Genomic DNA, 19,878 nt, shown 5'->3' with positions numbered 1-19,878 from the left:
CATGAGTCTTCAGCATCCCAGAATCGACACAGAAAGTCCTAAAGTCAAACATAACTTTTAAAAACACAAGTATAGGCTCATGGTAAAAAACTACATTTCCGCAAAATGACGTCACTTCCGGTTTCGGGCAGGTCATGCCGGACATGTGATAGTTCACGCTGATGGACGTAGGAAGTGTTACAAACAGCTGATCGGATCGGCAAAGCGTGTTTCTGGAATATTATGTTTTTGTTGCTGCAAGTGTCACGGCCCAGCGGCACGAGGGAACAGGGATGGACACAGGCGCAGAAACCAACCCGGAAGCGAGGTGACTGAAAACAAATGATTTATTCCGCCCACAGGTAAACAAAGGTAAAACATAAAGCGACGCCACCACACTAGTGGCGCGTAGGGTTCGTCGGGGATAATGAGGGCGACCTAGACACCTCTAGGAGACGGCTGACAGCGGGGAGGTAGAAACAGGACTAGGCAGGGGCCGGGGGCACTGGAACAAGAGGAGATCACGATCAGAGGGATCCAGCAGACAACCAACAATCCTCCGCAGTTGAATTGAATTGCCTTACTTGGTTTTCAGATGGAGGGGACAGGTGGAGCGGAAAATCCGGAAGCGGTCGAGGCGTGGGGAGGCAGGCAGGTGAGCGGTGGGCCGGCAGGCCACGTTGTGTAAGCAGCTGGCGGCCCAGGTCCAGGAGGATGGGAGCGAGGGGAACAAGATCTCCACTCCGGGTGCTATTAATGGGAACAAGAAAGGACAGGTGAGTCATCACACGGCGTTAAGACAAGGTTTAGGATGCTCCACTGAACTAACATGGGAATAGCAGATACTCAGGCGATGAGGGGTTGAGAGCGCAGGTCTGATATACCGCTGGCACGATTGCTCACAGGTGGTCAGCCCGGGAGGGGCAACCGGACTCCGCCTAAAGGAGGAGGAGCCGCTGTCTGAGACCTGCAGGTGCCCAACCAGACCATGACACCAAGTGCTTTTTATGCAGTTTTTGCAAAGCTTTATGTGGAAGGAAACTGTGACCGAGGACAAGCTGATGGCATAAGATGTAAGTACAACTCCTCCGGTTTCATATGCAAGAAAAATTATTGCGCTAGCTTACGTGGTTGCAGTGCTAACGAGATTTAAAAATACACTGAACAAAAATATAAACGCGACACTTTTGTTTTTGCTCCCATTCCCCATGGGATGGACGTAGAGACCTAAAATTCATTCCAGATAAGCAATATAAACATCCCTCCCAAACAGTGGTCACAAATCAGTCCAAATGTGTGGTAGTGGGCACATCTGCTATATTGAGATAATCCATCCCACCTCACAGGTGTGCCACATCAGGATGCTGATCTGACATCATGAGTAGTGCACAGGTGTACCTCAGACTTCAAAGAGTGCTTGAAATGCGGCCCTCAAATGCCTCCTTCATTTCCCTGAATTCTAAGGATGGGTCGGCGTATCCTTCATGGTCCAACATATCCCAGACTTCATAGCGCGGCGGTGGGTGTGGATAATTTTGCTGAAAAAAATGGTGGATGGCTGAAGTGGGGCAGCTGACGAGTAAACTTTCAAAAGTAAATACTGAATGTCACTTATTCATGTGCTAATGTTTAATAATGAAGAACATTAAAACATAATTGTTGGCCACATGTCAGCAAAGTTATATGACATTAGTGATGTTTGTACCCATCTTGGTTTTAAAGCCTTTACTTTAAAATATACGCTGTTCAATAGTCGACCTTAATTTTACAGTGAATGTGATGATTTTGTGGATAATTAAAGTCAGTCGTACATCCACAAACACAACAGGCTGAAAGTCAGTGATGCTGCTCGGTTTGCAGTCCTGAATATCACGGCACAAGCAGGATTCACTGCACTGTTAATGTTAGCTATGTTATATTGCTGCCTCTGTTCGGTGGTGTCGAGCCAAACGGACTTTAACGTGTGTTTGAACGAGCTGACGGTTCACTCATTAAGCTGAAAGAAAGATGCTTTAATCACAGGAGTCACACATGTGTCCACTGTACCATCTGGGAACTCTTCTTGTTTCGTAATAACACAAACACTAAATCCTCCTGTTTGTAGCAGTGTATACACCTGAGACTGTCACCTGTCTGTCTGTCCTGCACTCTCTCTCTGTTTCTTTCTCTCTGATTGTGGAATAAAAGTAGGAACATGTGTTTATAAGTTACACTTGTGTTTGAATCCTGCAGCTTATCACACATTTGATTTCCATGTGTGACAACTGCAAGTGTCCAGAGTGAGGACAGACTGAGGGACCCACTGCCGCACATCATCTGTGAGGCTTTGCACCCCTGATGATCCACCAGGACAAACTCAGCAGTGTGTGAGGAAGAGGAGGAAGAGCCAGCAGCAGCTGACAGATGGAGAGAATAGACAGACTGTTCCCTGTTTGTGAAGGACTGCTGGGAAAGTTTAACATAGCTAATTGTCTGTCCTGAATCAGTCTTATTAGGTAATGTTCAAATAATTTTATCCTCCCAGTGTTTTCAGTGTGGGAGAAAGTACTCAGGGCCTTCAAGTTACACACTATGAAAGGCAGAAACAAGTTTAATGTTCAGAAACCTGAACTATGTATCAGCAGCAGAATGGAGCTAAAATAAATGTTTGTTTCAGTTCTATGAAGCTTTGAGTATTTTGGATCAGTAGCACTGCTGTGTTTGTTGCATCATATTGCTGTAATTGTTTATATATTCTGAGGTAAGTTGATCTATAGTGTTACATCATATTCTATAAGGATGTTATGTGTTTGTATACTTTCTGCCCAGTTTGATCCATTTAGCAGAAGTCAGCCTGTTTAAGGCTCTGATATCTATTCTGTATGACTTAAAGCAGTTATGACATGGTATGATTTTCTTACCCAATAAAGGAATATTCAATATATCAGTCTACCCTTCCTTCTATCAGCAACAGTTATCACAGCTCGTACATTTTCTTTTTATATATATATGTAACCACTGAGCCAAATGTAATGTAATGCCAACCTACTGAAAGAACAATATTTGTCTCTTATATATAATATTACATCTATATATACACTGTCACAGATACTTGTCTTTGAGTGAAGATTTAAGGTGATAGGAAATATAAATAACTGCAAATTGAATGTTTACTGAAGCTCAGTATTTGACACACAGTTCAAGCTGCGCTAATAACTAATAATAATAAATATAATAATAACTTTATTATTGGCCATATTATATCTACATTACCAAAGTAGGATGCCTCAGATACTTATCAATTCACACAAAGCTCATATAAAAACAAACAAACAAATGAACAAAACATGTTCTCCCTCATTTCTGTCAAACAAAGCTGTATGAAACGTTTCCAGCTGTTAGTATCATGGTTGCTAGGCAACCTGGGCAGCATGATGGAGGCTAGACCGTCCCATTTCACAAGTCTCCAAATTCCAGCCTTAGTGGTCTTTGAGTACGCGACCTTTGTGGACCGTTAAGGCTGCGTACTTTAAGGCTGCAGATGCTGAATTGGTATACAGCCAATGAAATGCAGGGTGGTGCCACCTTAAATCACATGTGATAGGTCACATGACAACATGACAGTATTTTCCAGTCAGAACCACATTTTACATGATACTACCATTTGATGAATAAATAATATAGAAGTAATACAGATTACCTTGGGATGAGTAAAAAGAATCAGTGCCAAGAAAAACTTTCAAGAAAAATTATTGCCGAATTATAGCTCCACAAATCCAACAACAAACAGAAGGACAGAAACACATAAGTTGTGTCCCAATGCCGCATTTGAAGGCCGATTAGGTCACAGCCAGGCGACGAAGGCTGTCCCAATTCGCTGACTCCTTCAAATGTGGCCGACAAATTGCCCCTTTCTTTGTTCATATTTTTGCCTTTGATTTCAAATCCTTCAATGACTGTTCTTTCTTTCTTTTGTTAACTCTTTTTGGCTTTGTGTTTATTGTTTTGTTTTTGCTTTTTTTCTTTTCTTGTTGTAACGCTCAACGGAGGATATAACATATTCAGATTAATGATGGTGCTTTGTATGTTATACTGTTGTTTATAAATAAAGTTCACCAAAAAAATAATAAAATGCGGCCGACAAATGTGTCCTTCATTTCCCCGAATTTGAAGGATGGGTCAGGTGTGTCCTTCGTGGCCCACCATATCCCAGAATTCATAGCGGGGTCGACCCAATTCCAGTTTCCAAAAATGGCGGCCACTACTAAGTTTTAAAATTGGTCTTATTAATCTTTCTGGGTCACAAAATTAATTTTTAACATATTTTCAGGCGAGAAAGTAGCTGTGTAATTTATAAATATCTGCTTGGTTTATCAAGACATCGCATATTTGCAAAAGTGTGCCGACGTTTTTGGAGACGTCTGTTACCCACCCGCTTGATAGCAAGCCGGGGGGTTCAATGGTCACTCGAGCCGGCGTGAGCAGCGGACTCCCGGCTTCATCGTTTACAGACCCCCGCTCTTTCGCTACTCAGGTTAAACATGATAAACATGATATATAAGTCACTACTAAACTAAAAAAAACTAAAAAATGTAATTGTTTGCCTTTTTTCTGTGTTTTATTTGTTCCGGAGTAAATCGGTTTGGCTGAGATCAAAGTTATTAGATTATTAGATTAAATAAAGCTTTATTAATCCCCCGGGTGGGTTCCTCCTTGGTTTTCACACAGCTGAATAAACGTCAAACAGAAAACCGATTAAACAGAAGTGTGAGACGGTCGAGAATTTACGCCAGCGTCCTGTTATATTTTAGATAGCAAGGAGCAGACGGCCGAGTTTATTAAACCCCACCGAGACAGCGGTGATGCAAATCTGAAAGCTAGACCGTCCCATTTCACAGCCTCACACTTCCGGCCTTCTCGGTCTTTGAAGGACCCAGCCCACGTAGACCGCGAAGGTCGGGTCCTCCGAAGGATGCAGCCGACGTTTTGGGACACAGCTATAATGTCTCAGACAATATGTAACTGCAAAATATTTCATACCAGATATCAAAGCTACTCACCCACAAGTAGCAAACATTGTCTATAAAACTACAAGAAAAAGAGGTACTGTTGATAATTTCATGCAGTTACTGTAGTGATTACTTATGAGTTAGAAAGAAAATTTGGAAGAAAACATGTCACATTAAGTGAAGTGGCTTTTTGTCTATGAAGGTTTTCAGTCATACGGGTCACCGTAGTTTAAGGAGCTTGGAAAGAAAAGCATCTGAACTTCTTTAAGTTGCTTGAAGACGTTTCACCTCTCATCCGAGAAGCTTCTTCAGTTCTACGGTCAAATGGTGGAGAGTCCCACCATGTGATTAGGTAGAGGATCATTAGGGGGTCCATTGTCCATTGTCCCTCTCAGTGCTTTACTCCCACAGAGCTTCAATCTGGAACTCTCCACCATTTTGATTGAACAGTGTTGGGCAAGTTACTTTGAAAAAGTAATTAATTATAGATAATAGCTACTTCTTCAAAAAAGTAACTGAGTTAGTAACTGAGTTACAAAATTTTAAAAGTAATTCATTACTTGAAAAATCAGTATTGCCTTACTTAAAAAAATGTTTAACCCTCTGGGGTCCAGGGGATAATTGGCCATTTTTAACTACTTTTGATGTTTCCTCTAGATTTCACCCTTAAAAACTGTTTACTTTACCTTGTTTGGTATCATTCTTTTCAGCACAACCTCACGTGTCTGAATTTACAGTTATGTTTTCATTTTGACATACTGTATTAACATAATTGATCTAAAATCAGACAAAAAACATAAAATCTGAGTAGATAAAGTTATATTTCTTACTGTAACTGATAGGTTTGTAGCTTGAACCCATCCGCTGGAACGTTGGAGACAATATAATTACACTGCAAAGCAAGACACAAGTAGGCAAAGTTCTTCATGTTACTCGTGCACGGGAGAAAACCGGACAAAGCGCCGTCCCTTCGCTTGACCCCAGTTGCTCTCGTCCGTTCTCCCGTACCACTGCCCTTTTATTGAGGTTACATGAATATGCATAGGTTCATTAACATATGACGTCTACATACAAACAAAGAGTACCTTGCCTGTGTGTGTGTGTGTGTGTGTGTGTGTGTGTGTGTGTGTGTGTGTGTGTTGGATGTGTGTGTGTGTTGGGTGTGTGTGTGTGTGTGTGGTACTGCCGATCAAAGGGTCATAAAAGCACACAAGCAACATCCTTGGTCAGGAAGAGGGTAGACCCCCCCTCATCCTAGATAACACCGTGAGGAAGTCCAGCAGTTCATTTATAAACAAAAGCACTTAGACTAGAACAGACGTAACTATGTTAATCCTACCATAAAACAATTAAACAAGGTACGAACTTTCCCATGCTCCCAGGACGTGGGGGTGCATTCCTGGGGTGCACACATCCTGTCACTGCACAATTGACCATACACCTCTAAGCATCTATGGTTAAATATTTCTAAGCATAAATGACAATCAACAATACAAACTCTAACAGTAACAACCACAAACATGTTTCATGAATCATATTTCATAACTTTAAATCCAAATATAAATGGTCAATTTTAAAATCCTATGCACCAGTTTTGCAAACAACAAAGTTATTTGCAGCCATTTACCTTTTACCCTTTTTATCACCATTTCAAACTATTTACAGAACAATCAGCTGTTCTGCATTCAATAAGATGCCACAGAAATTATTTGTGCCACTCCAAATATTTCTGTCCACTATAAAGGAGAACATCACAGCCTGACACCCGGAGGCCTGACAGCATCACTCCTGCTGCTTTCATTCAGCAATTGCCTCATTGTTCTAACACACACCACTACACACTAACTACACACTCCAAACACGATAAACGTCACAATCTCTCACATCTCAAAACTCGCTCTCTCTTTTTCTGCTCTCTCTCTCTCTCTCATCTACACTCCTAAAACTTCCCTCTCTCCCAAAACAACCAAATGTCATGTTGCTATATCATTTTTTTGTAGCCTGGGAAATGGTTAGCCACACAGGACACAATTACTGGGGTTCTTAATGTGCAGTTTTATTGTCAATGACAACTGAATAAACAAAAAAAGGTCCTTTGACCTTTACTTTTGTCAAAGAGCGGCCATATGGACTTGTACTGAACATCGACAGCACGAGAGGTAACATGGCGAAGTAACAGAATAACCGACTAAACAAAGATACGCCAATACAATACGAGGAATAAAGGAAATGAAATGAAATACAAAACACAAAAATACGGCAGTGGCCTCTGTCTGTGCAGAACAAAATACAAAGAGCTAAATCACACAAGGCTCCTTTAAAAAACGTGGAAGTGTTACATTCATTTTTATAAACACTTACATTCCACAAATGGCCTGTATTTGTATAGCGCTTTACTAGTCCCTAAGGACCCCAAAGCACTTTACACATTCAGTCATCCACCCATTCACACACACATTTACACACTCTCACACACTCTCACATCTTTAAGTGGTCATGTGATTGGCTAACCACGACTACTTTATTCTTCCTCAGTCAAACAGCAGCACTCATGCGATTGTTTTGCCCCCTTAGCTCCAGGTGTTGTGCAAAAATGTGATAATCTGCCAGACAGTAATTGCCGTCCACGGGAGCGCGTGCAGCTGTTTAAAGCCGTAGCGCCCGGATTACATAAACAACTACTTTTATGCAACTAATATAACACTCTCTAAGCTGAACACAGCTTCAACCGTCTGTTCGTTGAAAAATAGTAATCCGACCGTGCCGCATTTTCTTAGTGGCTTTTATTGTCATTTTAACCATGTACAGTGGTACAGTACAGAGTAGTAGAGACACTGCTAGGCCTTCTTGGTTATGGACTTGGTGTTAAGGGACCAGAAGATGTTCTCCCCTGGTGGACACCAAGGAATTTGGTGATCTTGACAATCTCCACAGAGGATCCATTTATATTAAGTGGGCAGTAATCGGTCTGTGCTCTCCTGAAGTTAACAATCATGTCTTCTGTTTGGTCCACTTTCAGAGACAGGTTGTTGACTCTGCAACAGTCCGTTCGCTGTTTCACCTCCTCTCTGTATGCTGATTAATTGTTCTTGCTGGTAAGACCCACCCGGTCATGTCATTGGTGAATTTGATGATGTGGTTCGAACTGTGCATTTCTGCAAAGCTGTGAGTTAGACTGAACCGCAGTGGGCTGAACACACATCCCTGACAGGCTCCAGTGCTCAGTGTGGAGGGGTAAACTGCAGTGGGTCCAGTGTGGGTGGCATCATCCACAATTAAAATTTGGAAAGCAATCAACCCATCTGGAGTGCAGAATTGACAAACTTTGAACAAACTGCCCGAAATGTGTTGACAGAGACATTTCAGGGACTTTGAGTCATTCTGTGGTCCAGATGGATTAATTGCCTGTTTAATATTTAATCGCGTTAATCTTGATGACGAGCAACATTTTTTCTGTTGATCAACACTTTTTAAATTTTACATTTTTATTTACTTTTAATTTTTTATATTGTGTTTATTGTCTATTCCATGACTTAACTCTATGATTATTTTAATATTTGTGTACAGTGCTTTGTGATGGCCTGTCTATGAAAAGTGCTTAATAAATAAACTTTACTTACTTATGCAGATGCCCGTGATGCTGCCCTGAGCAACCACCCCTGTCGCCCATATCAAAAACCGCTACTCACTCTGCTACATGCATCGCATGTCACTGCTGTCCTGGAAGTTAAGGTGGATTCTTCTGCTATGTCCGTGCTTCACTGCTTTAATGGCACAAGACAGTTTAGCCCTCGCTGTTCCCAGGGACGCCTTGTCACCTGCTCTGAAGGCTGAGTCTCAAACCCTTTAACAAAAAACTTATCAAAACATCAGACCTGATGATTTTTAATTGTTCAACGAACCATCACACAGTTGATGGCTACAAATAATGACAAACTGATCAAACTAAAACAAACCTTCGAACACATCTTTCATAACATACCAAATGACACTGCGGCCACATGTGAACATGAAAAAGCAGAAGTAAAAAATAAATCACGGTAGTAGAACAGATCTTTGATCGGGACCCAAGATATTACAAAAAGGTAATGGTAAAGTGAAACTATTAAATTATTTAGAAGCTGATTTGATCCTTAAGGGTTGTACAGCATTTATAACTTCCAACACAGAAGGTCAATTTAGACCCCAAATTAGACTAACACATAGTATTAAAAACACCATCTACTACTGTGTCTGAATGTGCTGTATTGGCACTGTCAGTTCAGGCCTAAAGAGATGTGGTTAAGAAAAGACACTCCACCATTTAGTATGTGCCAGGGAGGCGGAAAGTAATGCCATGGCATTTCCAAACCAAATAGTTTTATCCTTCCATACAGAGAAGCAAAATTTCCAGCTTATGTAGTTTTTCTAATTTAAGACAACTCAAATAAACTGAGTTGATCAGCTTTTTGAATAGAAGTACTGCTAACTTACTGACAAAAATTGTGTATTTTTAGTATTTTTAATTGAACACAATATAATATTTTACACTGTAATATACTTGCAATGAATACATTGTCCTAACAGTCCTCTTAAGTAAGCTTTACTAAATTTTGAGTCAAACTATGGAGTTTGCATAGTTTTAATAAGTTCTGACAGGTAGAGAAACACCTGAACTTTGAGGTTGAGATTAAGTTTAAGCTATAACTGCCAGATTATGGTAGCAGGATAATGCTTGTTACTGTGCTGTAGATTCATTTTATCTTAATGCGCTTTTATTAAAGGTTTTCAGTGTTTATTCCATCAACCAATTGTGCTAAACGAATAAAATCTTGTATGAATGACTTCTTTAGAGGAGAGTGTCACGTTATCAACTCACCTTTGCCGACACAATAGCTTCTGTGAGCTTATTACAAAGGGCAACGTAAGCAGTGCAAAGAGCTCTAACCTAGGATGTAAATATCTACTGACAAACAAGCAGAACTAGTACTAAGAAATATATTTATTGTTCTGAAATGTAACAACCTACCTTAATGCTTCAATGTTTTTTGTACATGTGAGTCCAAATTATGAAAAATGCCTTTACTGAGAACTACATTAAGACTGTGATAAATGACGATCATGATGTGGGAACTGTACAAGATGCGAGAATTGCACCAAAGTATTTGAGAAAAACTGTATATATGGCATGTTTTTATGTAAGCAGAAACATCTTTCTTTACATGAGATTTAAATACTACTTCACAACATAGGTCCAAGTCTTACACACTCTCAAAATGCTCGAAATGATCATTGTATGTTCTCACCGACTCAACTTGAGAACATTCTCAAGGTTTAATGAATTTAATGCTCTGATACATAATTCTGTAACTGAAGAATGCAATCGCTATTCATAAACTAAATCTTGTATTTATATTTGTTTGTGCTGATTAGCTTTATCTTTGTCCCATGTTTGAAAGGACTAAATGTATTGCTTGATATTTTTTCTGATACAGTGATATCACTCCCCAAAACAACACAGACTGTGGCTTTTAAAACTACGGTTTTCCAGAAAACCTGTGTCTAAAAGTATCTGTGCTGTGGTGTGCCTCAGGGATCTGTATTAGGCCTTGTTCTCTTCTCACTGTATTTGCTCGCTCTTGGAGCAATTTTTGAGAAGTATAATATTGCCTTTCATTGCTCTGCTGATGACATACAGATCTTTTCATTATCTTCGTGAATGCATGCATGAGGTTAAAGATTGGTTTAAGAGTAATTCTCTTTTCCTTAACGAAAAGAAAACTGTGTTCGATAGTAAAATCCCCCGTGACCAATTGTGTGCTGCTCTGACGCCTTTTGCTAGCTCCCCTTCTGATTATGCCAGTAATTTGGGTATATTACTGGATAGCTCGTTTAAATTTGACAAGCAAGTGTCTACCATAGTGAGGTCTAGCTTTCATCAGCTGTGCCTCATTTCTAAGGCTAAGCGCTGTATTCTGCATGAAGACGTGGAGAAACTTATTCATGCATTTGTGACTTCCAGGTTGGACTACTGCAGGGGTGGCCAACTTCAGGCCTCGAGAGCCAGTGTCCTGCAGGTTTTAGATATCACCCAGGGTCAACACACCTGAATCAAATGATAAGTTCATTACCATTACTGGAGAACTTAATTTATCCATTTAAATCAGCTCTCTCTTTACATTGGCCTTTCCTCCTCCGTTCTCCTTAGATTGCAGTCTGTCCAAAATGCGGCAGCACGCCTTTTGACAGGTAGCAGGAAATTTTCCTCCATCACTCCTGTGATGAAGTCTCGAGGCGACCCTGCATTTGCCGTAGCTGACCCAGTCTCATGGAACAGTCTTCCTGTTGTTATTTTTTAAATATTGCTTTTCCATCTAGCTAATATGTGGTGTGTCTTGACACATTTCTATTTATTATGCTTTTATTAACTATTAACTACTTTTATGTATTATGATTGTCATGGTTTTATATTCAATACGTGCCAGGTCCTTTCATTTCTCTTTCCCTCTCCCATCTCCTTTTTCCCATCTTATTTTGTCAAGCACCTTGGTTTTTAGTGTGCTTTATAAATAATGTTTATTATTATTATTAAGTAAATACTGCACTCCCACCGTAAAGCCAGCCACAAAAAACTCTCCATTCACTATTCACTCAGATCACTCAGCGTCATAGCTCAGCATCAGTTATACAGTACAAGAAATTCAAAAGGGAAAAGATTCAGCGATTTCAGTTTCCAGTAAAAGTTATGAGAATTTTTAAGCATTTATTTTCAGTCCAATAATATTTTCAGGAATGTGTGTACATGTTACCCCCTAGCCACCGTCACCTCAGTCAGATCCAAGTCTACCAGGACACAATTGATTGATAAATAAATCATCTATAAAAAGAAAAATAAGTGCCCAGATAGAAAAAAATGAAACTGACAGTCAGGTAAGAACATCTCCACCAATCCAGCAACAAACAGAATGGAAAATATAGATAATGTCCAGTGAAATGTATTACAATAAAATGTTTGATACAGCTGCTTAGACTGATGTCAAATATTAGCGCCCATGTAGAAGTGACATTTTGTCTATTTCCTGTACAAAATCATGCATAAGTGGGAGCTCCATTTGCCCACAGTGTTGGGCCCACATCTGTTCTACAGTCTGCTGTGTGGGTTCACCTAAAGCGTCCCTACACAGGTCCTATGAAGACCTGTTCCAGCTGGCTGTTGGAGAAAGGCAGGATTCTGCAACAGGGAGAGGAGGATGATCACCAGCAGCAGCAGCTCCTGCCATGTCATCCTGAGGTTGGACAGGACACCCTGGGTGCTCTGCAGGTTCTAATTTAGGAAAGAGTGGCTCTAAGTAACTGAGACACAGAGAAAGTGTTAGAGGGCTCAATATTAAGGCTTTCACAAATCGGTAACCTACTTTGGCATTTTGGGTGAACCAAAAAACAACTTGTGTGTTAATCTCTTAAAAAGATTTTTATGTTCAATAAATAAAAAAAACATTTACATTAATCAATAATACTGTTAAACTGAAGCCAAAGTCACCACCACCACCAGCCCTAGCTGTGTCTGTGCATTTTTTTTCCAGTGACTACATTTTTTCTATTCCAAAAAAAAAGCTCCCAGCCCTCACACCAAGATGGATGAGGTAACTTTATGCAGCAAATATGTTATTATAAGTCTACAAAGAATTTCCGCTCTAACTCACTGAACAAAACTTAGACCTCCTCCTTCAGCTCAGTTTATATTTAAGGAAGTCAGTCCAGGTCCCCACTACCTGTCTTGGGTCTTCTGCTGTATAAATCTGTAACAACACCAGTTCAGCTGGTTTTCAGAAAACAAGGGGTGGTAAGAATTTTTTCATCTTTCATCTTTATCAATCTTTCAATATTTATTTTAGGTGATTGTAGTCAGTTTTTGTGTACAATTTATATTAGTATATAAAAATACTCTGTTTGAAAGTCCTGTCTGCATGTGTGGACACATTCTGTTATGGTGGTAGGGTATTTATGTACCTGAGTTTAGGAGTTTCAGTGAATCTCAGGTTTTAATCTTACTTATGCACTATGTATTTAGTAGTTTTGACTATTTTTTAAATATTTTCTGGAACTACATTATAACAAAAACAAAATAATACTCATAATATTGTGACAGTATGTGTGGACACATTCTGTCATGGCCTCAGCGTATTTGTGTATCTGAGTTTTTATCAAAATTTTGTTGCAGTTCAAACCTCTGTGGTATGTAATTGTAACTTTTAGTACCAAGAAAGTTTGTGTGACTCTATGTTAATAGAGTTCATTATTAGGGTTTAAGGAAGTCAGTTCAGGGTTAATTAATAGGCTGGTGTCTACATGATGGTCCCTACAGCTGAATAAACAAAAGCTGTACCCATAAAATGGGTATCAAAGAGTTTTTTTAAATTTATTTTTGTATCAGTGATGGTGGCAAGACTGTTCATGCTGTATGATCCCTGTTCAAAAGGTTTTTTCAGTGAATCACAGAAAATCAGTCCAGCTTAAAAGCTCTGCTTATTTTACCACAACAATTATGGTGATGAGAAATGGGATTTCTCACATGAGCTTCTTCTCTGCTTTTGTTTTAATCCAGGAAAACCTGTGCCGGTGCAGGGAGTCTGAAAGAGTGCTTAGAGTCACTACTATAATCTTAATTGATAAAGAATCCAGTGTGGAGAGCAGGTGAGACCAACTTGACTTTTTTTTATTGCACTATCAGTTTTTTAAAGACAAATAATTTATTTTAAGATATTTTAAATTGCTCTGTGTTTGGTAAGAGGGTCTGCCATTCAAAGAAACAGTTCTTAAAAATAGTTGTTTTTGGCTCATCACCTGAGGGCAGATGCAGGATGACAGCTTTGTGGGTTACGTAAGTGGCAACCTATTGGAGATGAATTCACAAATAAATATTGGTTATCACTGATAATCTAGAGATAAAGGTGGATACTACCTGGAACTAAAATCCAAGGCAGAAAATCTGGTTCAAATTAAGTAAAATCAAACTAGTCCAAATGAAAGAAAAAAAAGCAAGAAAGAAGTTTATTCCATTTGATGGAAGTTTTCCCTTCTAGCAAACAAGATGCAGTTGTAGTGGGCAAAACCTTATTGCAAGAAATCATCTGAAGACAGGGAATTTCAGGCAAGCTCAGTAGTGATACTGAAGCAGCTTTTGCCACCACATCTTTTAAAAAAGTGATTAGATAGACATCAGACATCACTGTGCTAGAACTGGGAAGTAGAAAGAGAGAATGCTTCTGTAGAGACTAAACCAAGCAAATGTTGTTCAGAAAGAGGACTCAGCGAGCTAAGAGCCTTTCCTCTAGTGTTAATGCACATGAGAACTAGTGTAAAAGTTACCATGGTCTCAGCCCTTTTAAGTTTGGGTAGCCAGCAAATATGGGTATAAGGCCCCCAGGAAACCCTCTTTGAACCACAGAACAATGTGAAGAAGATTAGTTGTGCTATTGTGTAACTGTCATCTCCTCTGTCCTCTCTCCAGAGCAGGTTAAAACAGTCCTTCCACAACCAGCCCAAACAAACCTACACTCTCAGCCCAGCATACTGTGTCCTGATCGGAGCTATCCAGGAACTACTGATAACACAGACAGCAGTTAAGGTCAAAGGTAATCCCACTTGGCAGTTGCATTTCTCAATGACAGTAATAACTCATAGGGTTGAAAAATTTCCACATTGATGTTGAGAAAGACAACAAATGTGTACAATTTACTCTGCCGTTTCAACCTACAGCTTTGTTGGAATGATGAAAACGTGCCCTCCGTCAACTAGAGTGAGCCTTCCTCCTAAGTCACATACAGATCACAAACAAGGGATGGAATGCAGGCAATTGTTTAAGCGATTAGGATGCTGTTGCTTTAGTGGTTCAGCATGTTTTCTGATTGCAGTGGCTATTTGTTTGACCTGTCTGGTCATTTTTACACGTGATAAACAGTCACATGACTTTCCAAACATTGCAGATACAGGAAAGGCTTGTAAAACTTGTTCAAGGCATTCCCTTTCAAAGAGTTCCAACCCCTTCTCTAGTCCTGAGGTTATCAAAAATAACTTGTGGCTACAGTACGCAAATTTCACAGTCACTTCACTAACAAATTACTCATGCACATTCTGTATGGCAGCTAGACCGCTTATTATGGTGACACCGGTTCCTGACACCTCAGAAACCTGTGCATCAGATCCTCATTTCTCTAGTAACAAGTAATCTTTCTCTTGGCTCTCAGCGAAGGCGGTCGCACTTTTCTCCTCTCCTCCTCACCCTTATCTTCCCTGCTACCCTGCTTAGCCTCTATGTCCTTGTCTTGTCTTGTGTGCATTACTTTCCCTGGAACAGTCTTTCACTGTCGTTCTCTAAAACCTAACAGAGAATTATGGATTTGATCAACTGGTCTCTGAATGCTATTGACACCCTTTTCTCAACGAGAAGTCGGGGCTCGGGAGAGCCTGAGTGCCCTGGAGGGACTTTCCCTGCCGGATACACGATGGACGGGTGGCAGAACTGGAGGGTCATGTGCCTGGCGGGACTGTCGATCGAGGACGTTGAAGATATCTACCTATTCCGAACCATAATAACAGGGTTCTTGCTGATCGGAGTTGGCTTAGCCCTGGTTTATCGGAGAAATAAGAGAGCAGAACCATAAGCACTCAATCATCCCCCCTGTTGTTCTTTGGACATTTATGTGCTTTTGTGCAACGCTACCAATCTCCGACTTGTAACCCCATGTGATGTCTGTGTTATGTGTGTAAGGTCGGGGGGGGGGGGGTTCCCATCTCGCTGCAGGGCAACCTGCTTGTGACAAATAAAGCTTCATTCATTCATTCATTCATTCAATAGCAATTATATCTGTAAGTTCCTCTGTGATATATACTATACAAATTCTAAAACATCATCCAAAATGTCCAAATTTTGTGGTCATTTCATTCCATCAACGGATTTCATTAAGCCTCCAATACTCTTTGAACCACCACAGAATGTATTTATACCGTCCGAGCTAAATGTAACTGATTGCTTTATCTCTTCCTACGGCACCACTGATGTGGGCACAGTAAATACCAGTTGTAAATACCTCTGGGATGTTCGCAACCACTATAGCAGCAGTGATGGTGCGCTGTTATATAAGACTAATTACGAAACTACAGTAAAAATTACAAAAGACTGCATGACCTGCAGACGCTCTGAGTTGGTAGCAAAGCGCCCATTTGTCACTTCGTTGCAAAATCCAGATCAAATAGCAGTTGGTGTATGGTGGCTGTGTGGAAACGGACGGCTGCGATCGGTCTTACCTCAAAATTGGAAAGGCACTTGCATCAGAGTTAAATTAATACAAGAAACCATGATTTATCCACACGTTCAATCGCAGGCAATACCCCTTCACAGCAGGTTTAAACGTTCCACTCACATCTTTGAGGATGACTCTAAAGTGTATATAGACTCCATAGGTGTCCCTCGAGGGGTCCCTGATCAGTATAAAGCACGTAATGAAATTGCTGCTGGATTTACATCATGGATTCCATATGGATCTGTGATAGAAACCAACATAAACACAGCATGGATAAATTATATCTATTACAACCAGCAGAGATTTGTTAATTTCACTACACATGCACTCAAAGCTCTAGGAGAACAAATGCATGCAACTACCGGTAGTCTCATGACATGGCAGAACAGAATTGCGCTTGACATGTTGTTAGCTGAAAAGGGCGGCGTGTGTGTGATTTTCGGTGATGCGTGTTGTACCTTCATCCCTAATAATACTGTTGCTGATGGCTCTTTTACAGTAGCACTCAACAAATTGGAAAAATTGGCTGATGAACTTAAAGAGAATGCCCGCACAGAAATATCAATTTTTAAATGGTTTGAGAGCATTTTCGGGAAAGGGAAAGCCTTGCTATTGTCACTCATGACGGGTGTCATTGTAGCTTTAGCTCTCTTAACACTGTGTGGATGCTGTGTCATCCCCTGTGTTAGAGACCTGACTGTAAGAACCCTTTGCAAATCTGTATAAACAACAGGTTGATACAGAATGAACGAATGATTTAATTTCATTGTTTTATGATACGTTTATGTAAACCCTAGCTGTGTAAGCAGTTTTTATGGATTTTTTTTATTGCTATTAGTTTTCTATTATTATTTTACTATTATATTACTATTATTGTTCATCATTATTCCTATTATCTCTACTACATACACATTTTATCTCATAAGAGTGATTAAAAATAATCAAAAGGTTGTAAATGATGACAATGTGATGAAAAATTTGTATTTTACTCAATTCATCAAAGCTCTGTGTACTACACATATGTAGTTATACCTGTCTTATACAAGGAACATTTATGCAAAAATGTAAAAAAAAAAAAAGTATATATACTTCATTAGCATGTGCAAAGTTCTTTCAATAAATCTCAGAAAATCTGTTAGAGTTTGTATTGTTGATTGTCATTTATGCTTAGAAATATTTAACCATAGATGCTTAGAGGTGTATAATCAATTGTGTAGTGATAAGTTGTGTGATCTTTAACAGGCTACAGAGGCTTGGTGTGTATTCCACACTAGAATGCACACCTACATCCTGGGAGCATGGGAAAGTTCGTACCTTGTTTAATTGTTTTATGGTAGGATTAACATAGTTACGTCTGTTCTAGTCTAAGTGCTTTTTGTGTATAAATGAACTGCTGGACTTCCTTACGGTGTTATCTAGGATGAGGGGGGGTTTACCCTCTTCCTGACCAAGGATGTTGCTTGTGTGCTTTTATGACCCTTAGATCAGCAGTACCACACACACACACACACACACACACACACACACACACACACACACACACACACACACACACACACACACACACACACACAGGCAAGGTACTCTTTGTTTGTATGTAGACGTCATATGTTAATGAACCTATGCATATTCATGTAACCTCAATAAAAGGACAGTGGTACGGGAGAACGGACGAGAGCAACTGGGGTCAAGCGAAGGGACGGCGCTTTGTCCGGTTTTCTCCCGTGCACGAGTAACATGAAGAACTTTGCCTACTTGTGTTTTGCTCTGCAGTGTAATTATATTGTCTTCAACGTTCCAGCGGATGGGTTCAAGCTACAAACCTATCAAAATCAGTTCAGATTCCAATATTTATTAATCCACAACATCTTTATTATGTTCACCTGTGTCTTGTGTCCAATCAATCCTCCCCATTGTGCTCTGGTTCTGCACGCTTTTTGTATCAGTTTGGATTTTGGGTCTGTTTTTGCCTTTTGTGCAACGTTTTGAACGTGAGCAGAAATGTTACTAATAAACATTATAAATTCAGGATTTTCTAAATCAAACGTCAGTGACTATCACTGATGAGAATGGTACGTACCTTTAAGCAAGGTACTTACAGTCCTACTGTAATCTCTGGAAAATCTGAGCAATAGTGATAATTAAGCAAGAAAAATTACGACTGATTATTTTGAAGTGATTCTGAATGCCTGAAAGCTTCACTGAAACATACTGTAGTCGTCATTTTGCTGAATTTCTTAACTGATGCAGATGCAAGATACAAATTGGAGATTAACAATTCATAAGAATATAACTTCATATAGGTGGGATTCCACCTCTACATTTTATGGTAGCTTTATATGACTCACAGTTCAAGAGGCTTACTGGGCTTAAGCCCAGGTTGTTTTGTCAGAAGCCCGGGGTCTTTTGGAGTGTAATTTGTTTCATAGAAGCTCCTACAGCTCATTCAGAACTCTGCTGTTCGAGTCCTCACTAAGACCAAAAAAGTGGACCACATCAGTCCAGCTCTGACGTCTTTACACTGGCTGCCTGTCTGTCAGAGGATAGCCTTTAAAGTCCTGATGCTGGCCTATAAAGCTCTGAATGGTTTAGGACCAAAATACATCAATGACCTCCTGACCCAGTATGAACCTTCCAGATCCCTCAGGTCATCTGGATCCGGTCTTTTATCAGTTCCCAGAGTCAGAACCAGACACGGAGAAGCTGCATTCAGCTTTTATGTTCCATATATCTGGAAAAAACTCCCAGAAAGCCTCAGATCAGCTGAAACACTCAGTTTATTTAAATCCAGGTTGAAGACTCACCTGTTCTCAGCTACATTTGAATAAAGCACCAAATCCACACTTTTAAGCTTAAATTTCAAAACTTACATTTAACTACTGATTTTATCTACTGTTCTGATTTTATCTGTTTTGATTTTATATACTGTTTTGTTTGTTTGTTTGTTTGTTTGTTTGTTAATTAGTTAGTTAGTTTATTTGCTTGTTTTAATCAATTTTAAATCATGCTTTTTATTTGTTTTTGTTTCTAATGTCTCTGTAAAGCACTTTGAATCACCTTGTTGTTGAATTGTGCTATACAAATAAACTTGCCTTGCATTGCCTTGCCATAGTTAGATGCCTGGCTGACAACTGTATAAAACAAAAACTACACACAATATTTGAAGCACATAGTGCACGACTGTGTGTAAATCCCCCCTACTGTTGGTATGATCCGAGCTCAGACACTAAGCCACTGAGCGAAGGGGTGGGGGGAGCTGCCGCCTGCCACTGCACTGTTGGAGAAACGCAGCCAGGCAGACAGAGGAGAACTGAAGTTTGAGCAGGTACCAAAGTAGATCATTCGTACTGTGCAAATAATGTAAATATGACAGTGCATCACGAAAGATTGATATCAAACTGATCACTTGACCCATATTACGTTACTTGCTCTTCGAGGGAATCAACAAATGGTGAAATGAAAAGCCAAACAACAACAATGCTGTTTCAGTCTTAGCTTACATGTGTGTTTATTTCATATTTTCAGTTGTTTCCCTCCACGGCTAAATAAATCGGTTTCAGTAATGCACTGATATACAAGAATGGACATAAGGAGCTTCTTTCAAAGAAAAACTCTGGTAGTATTTTATA

General features: G+C 39.8%; 1 pseudogene; it reads left to right on the top strand.

Moving 5' to 3' along the window:
* Window positions 1-12,135: 12,135 nt before the first annotated feature.
* On the top strand, window positions 12,136-16,617 carry LOC146635877 (uncharacterized; annotated as a pseudogene).
* The last annotated feature ends 3,261 nt before the right edge of the window (window positions 16,618-19,878 follow it).

This window comes from Diplotaxodon limnothrissa, linkage group LG3 (assembly GCF_057381915.1).
Source record: "Diplotaxodon limnothrissa isolate DT_005_m linkage group LG3, D_limnothrissa_male_GT1.1, whole genome shotgun sequence".
Taxonomy (NCBI): Eukaryota; Metazoa; Chordata; class Actinopteri; order Cichliformes; family Cichlidae; genus Diplotaxodon; species Diplotaxodon limnothrissa.
Note: the sequence above shows the minus strand (reverse complement) of the source record. Positions and strands in the feature narration are given on the sequence as shown.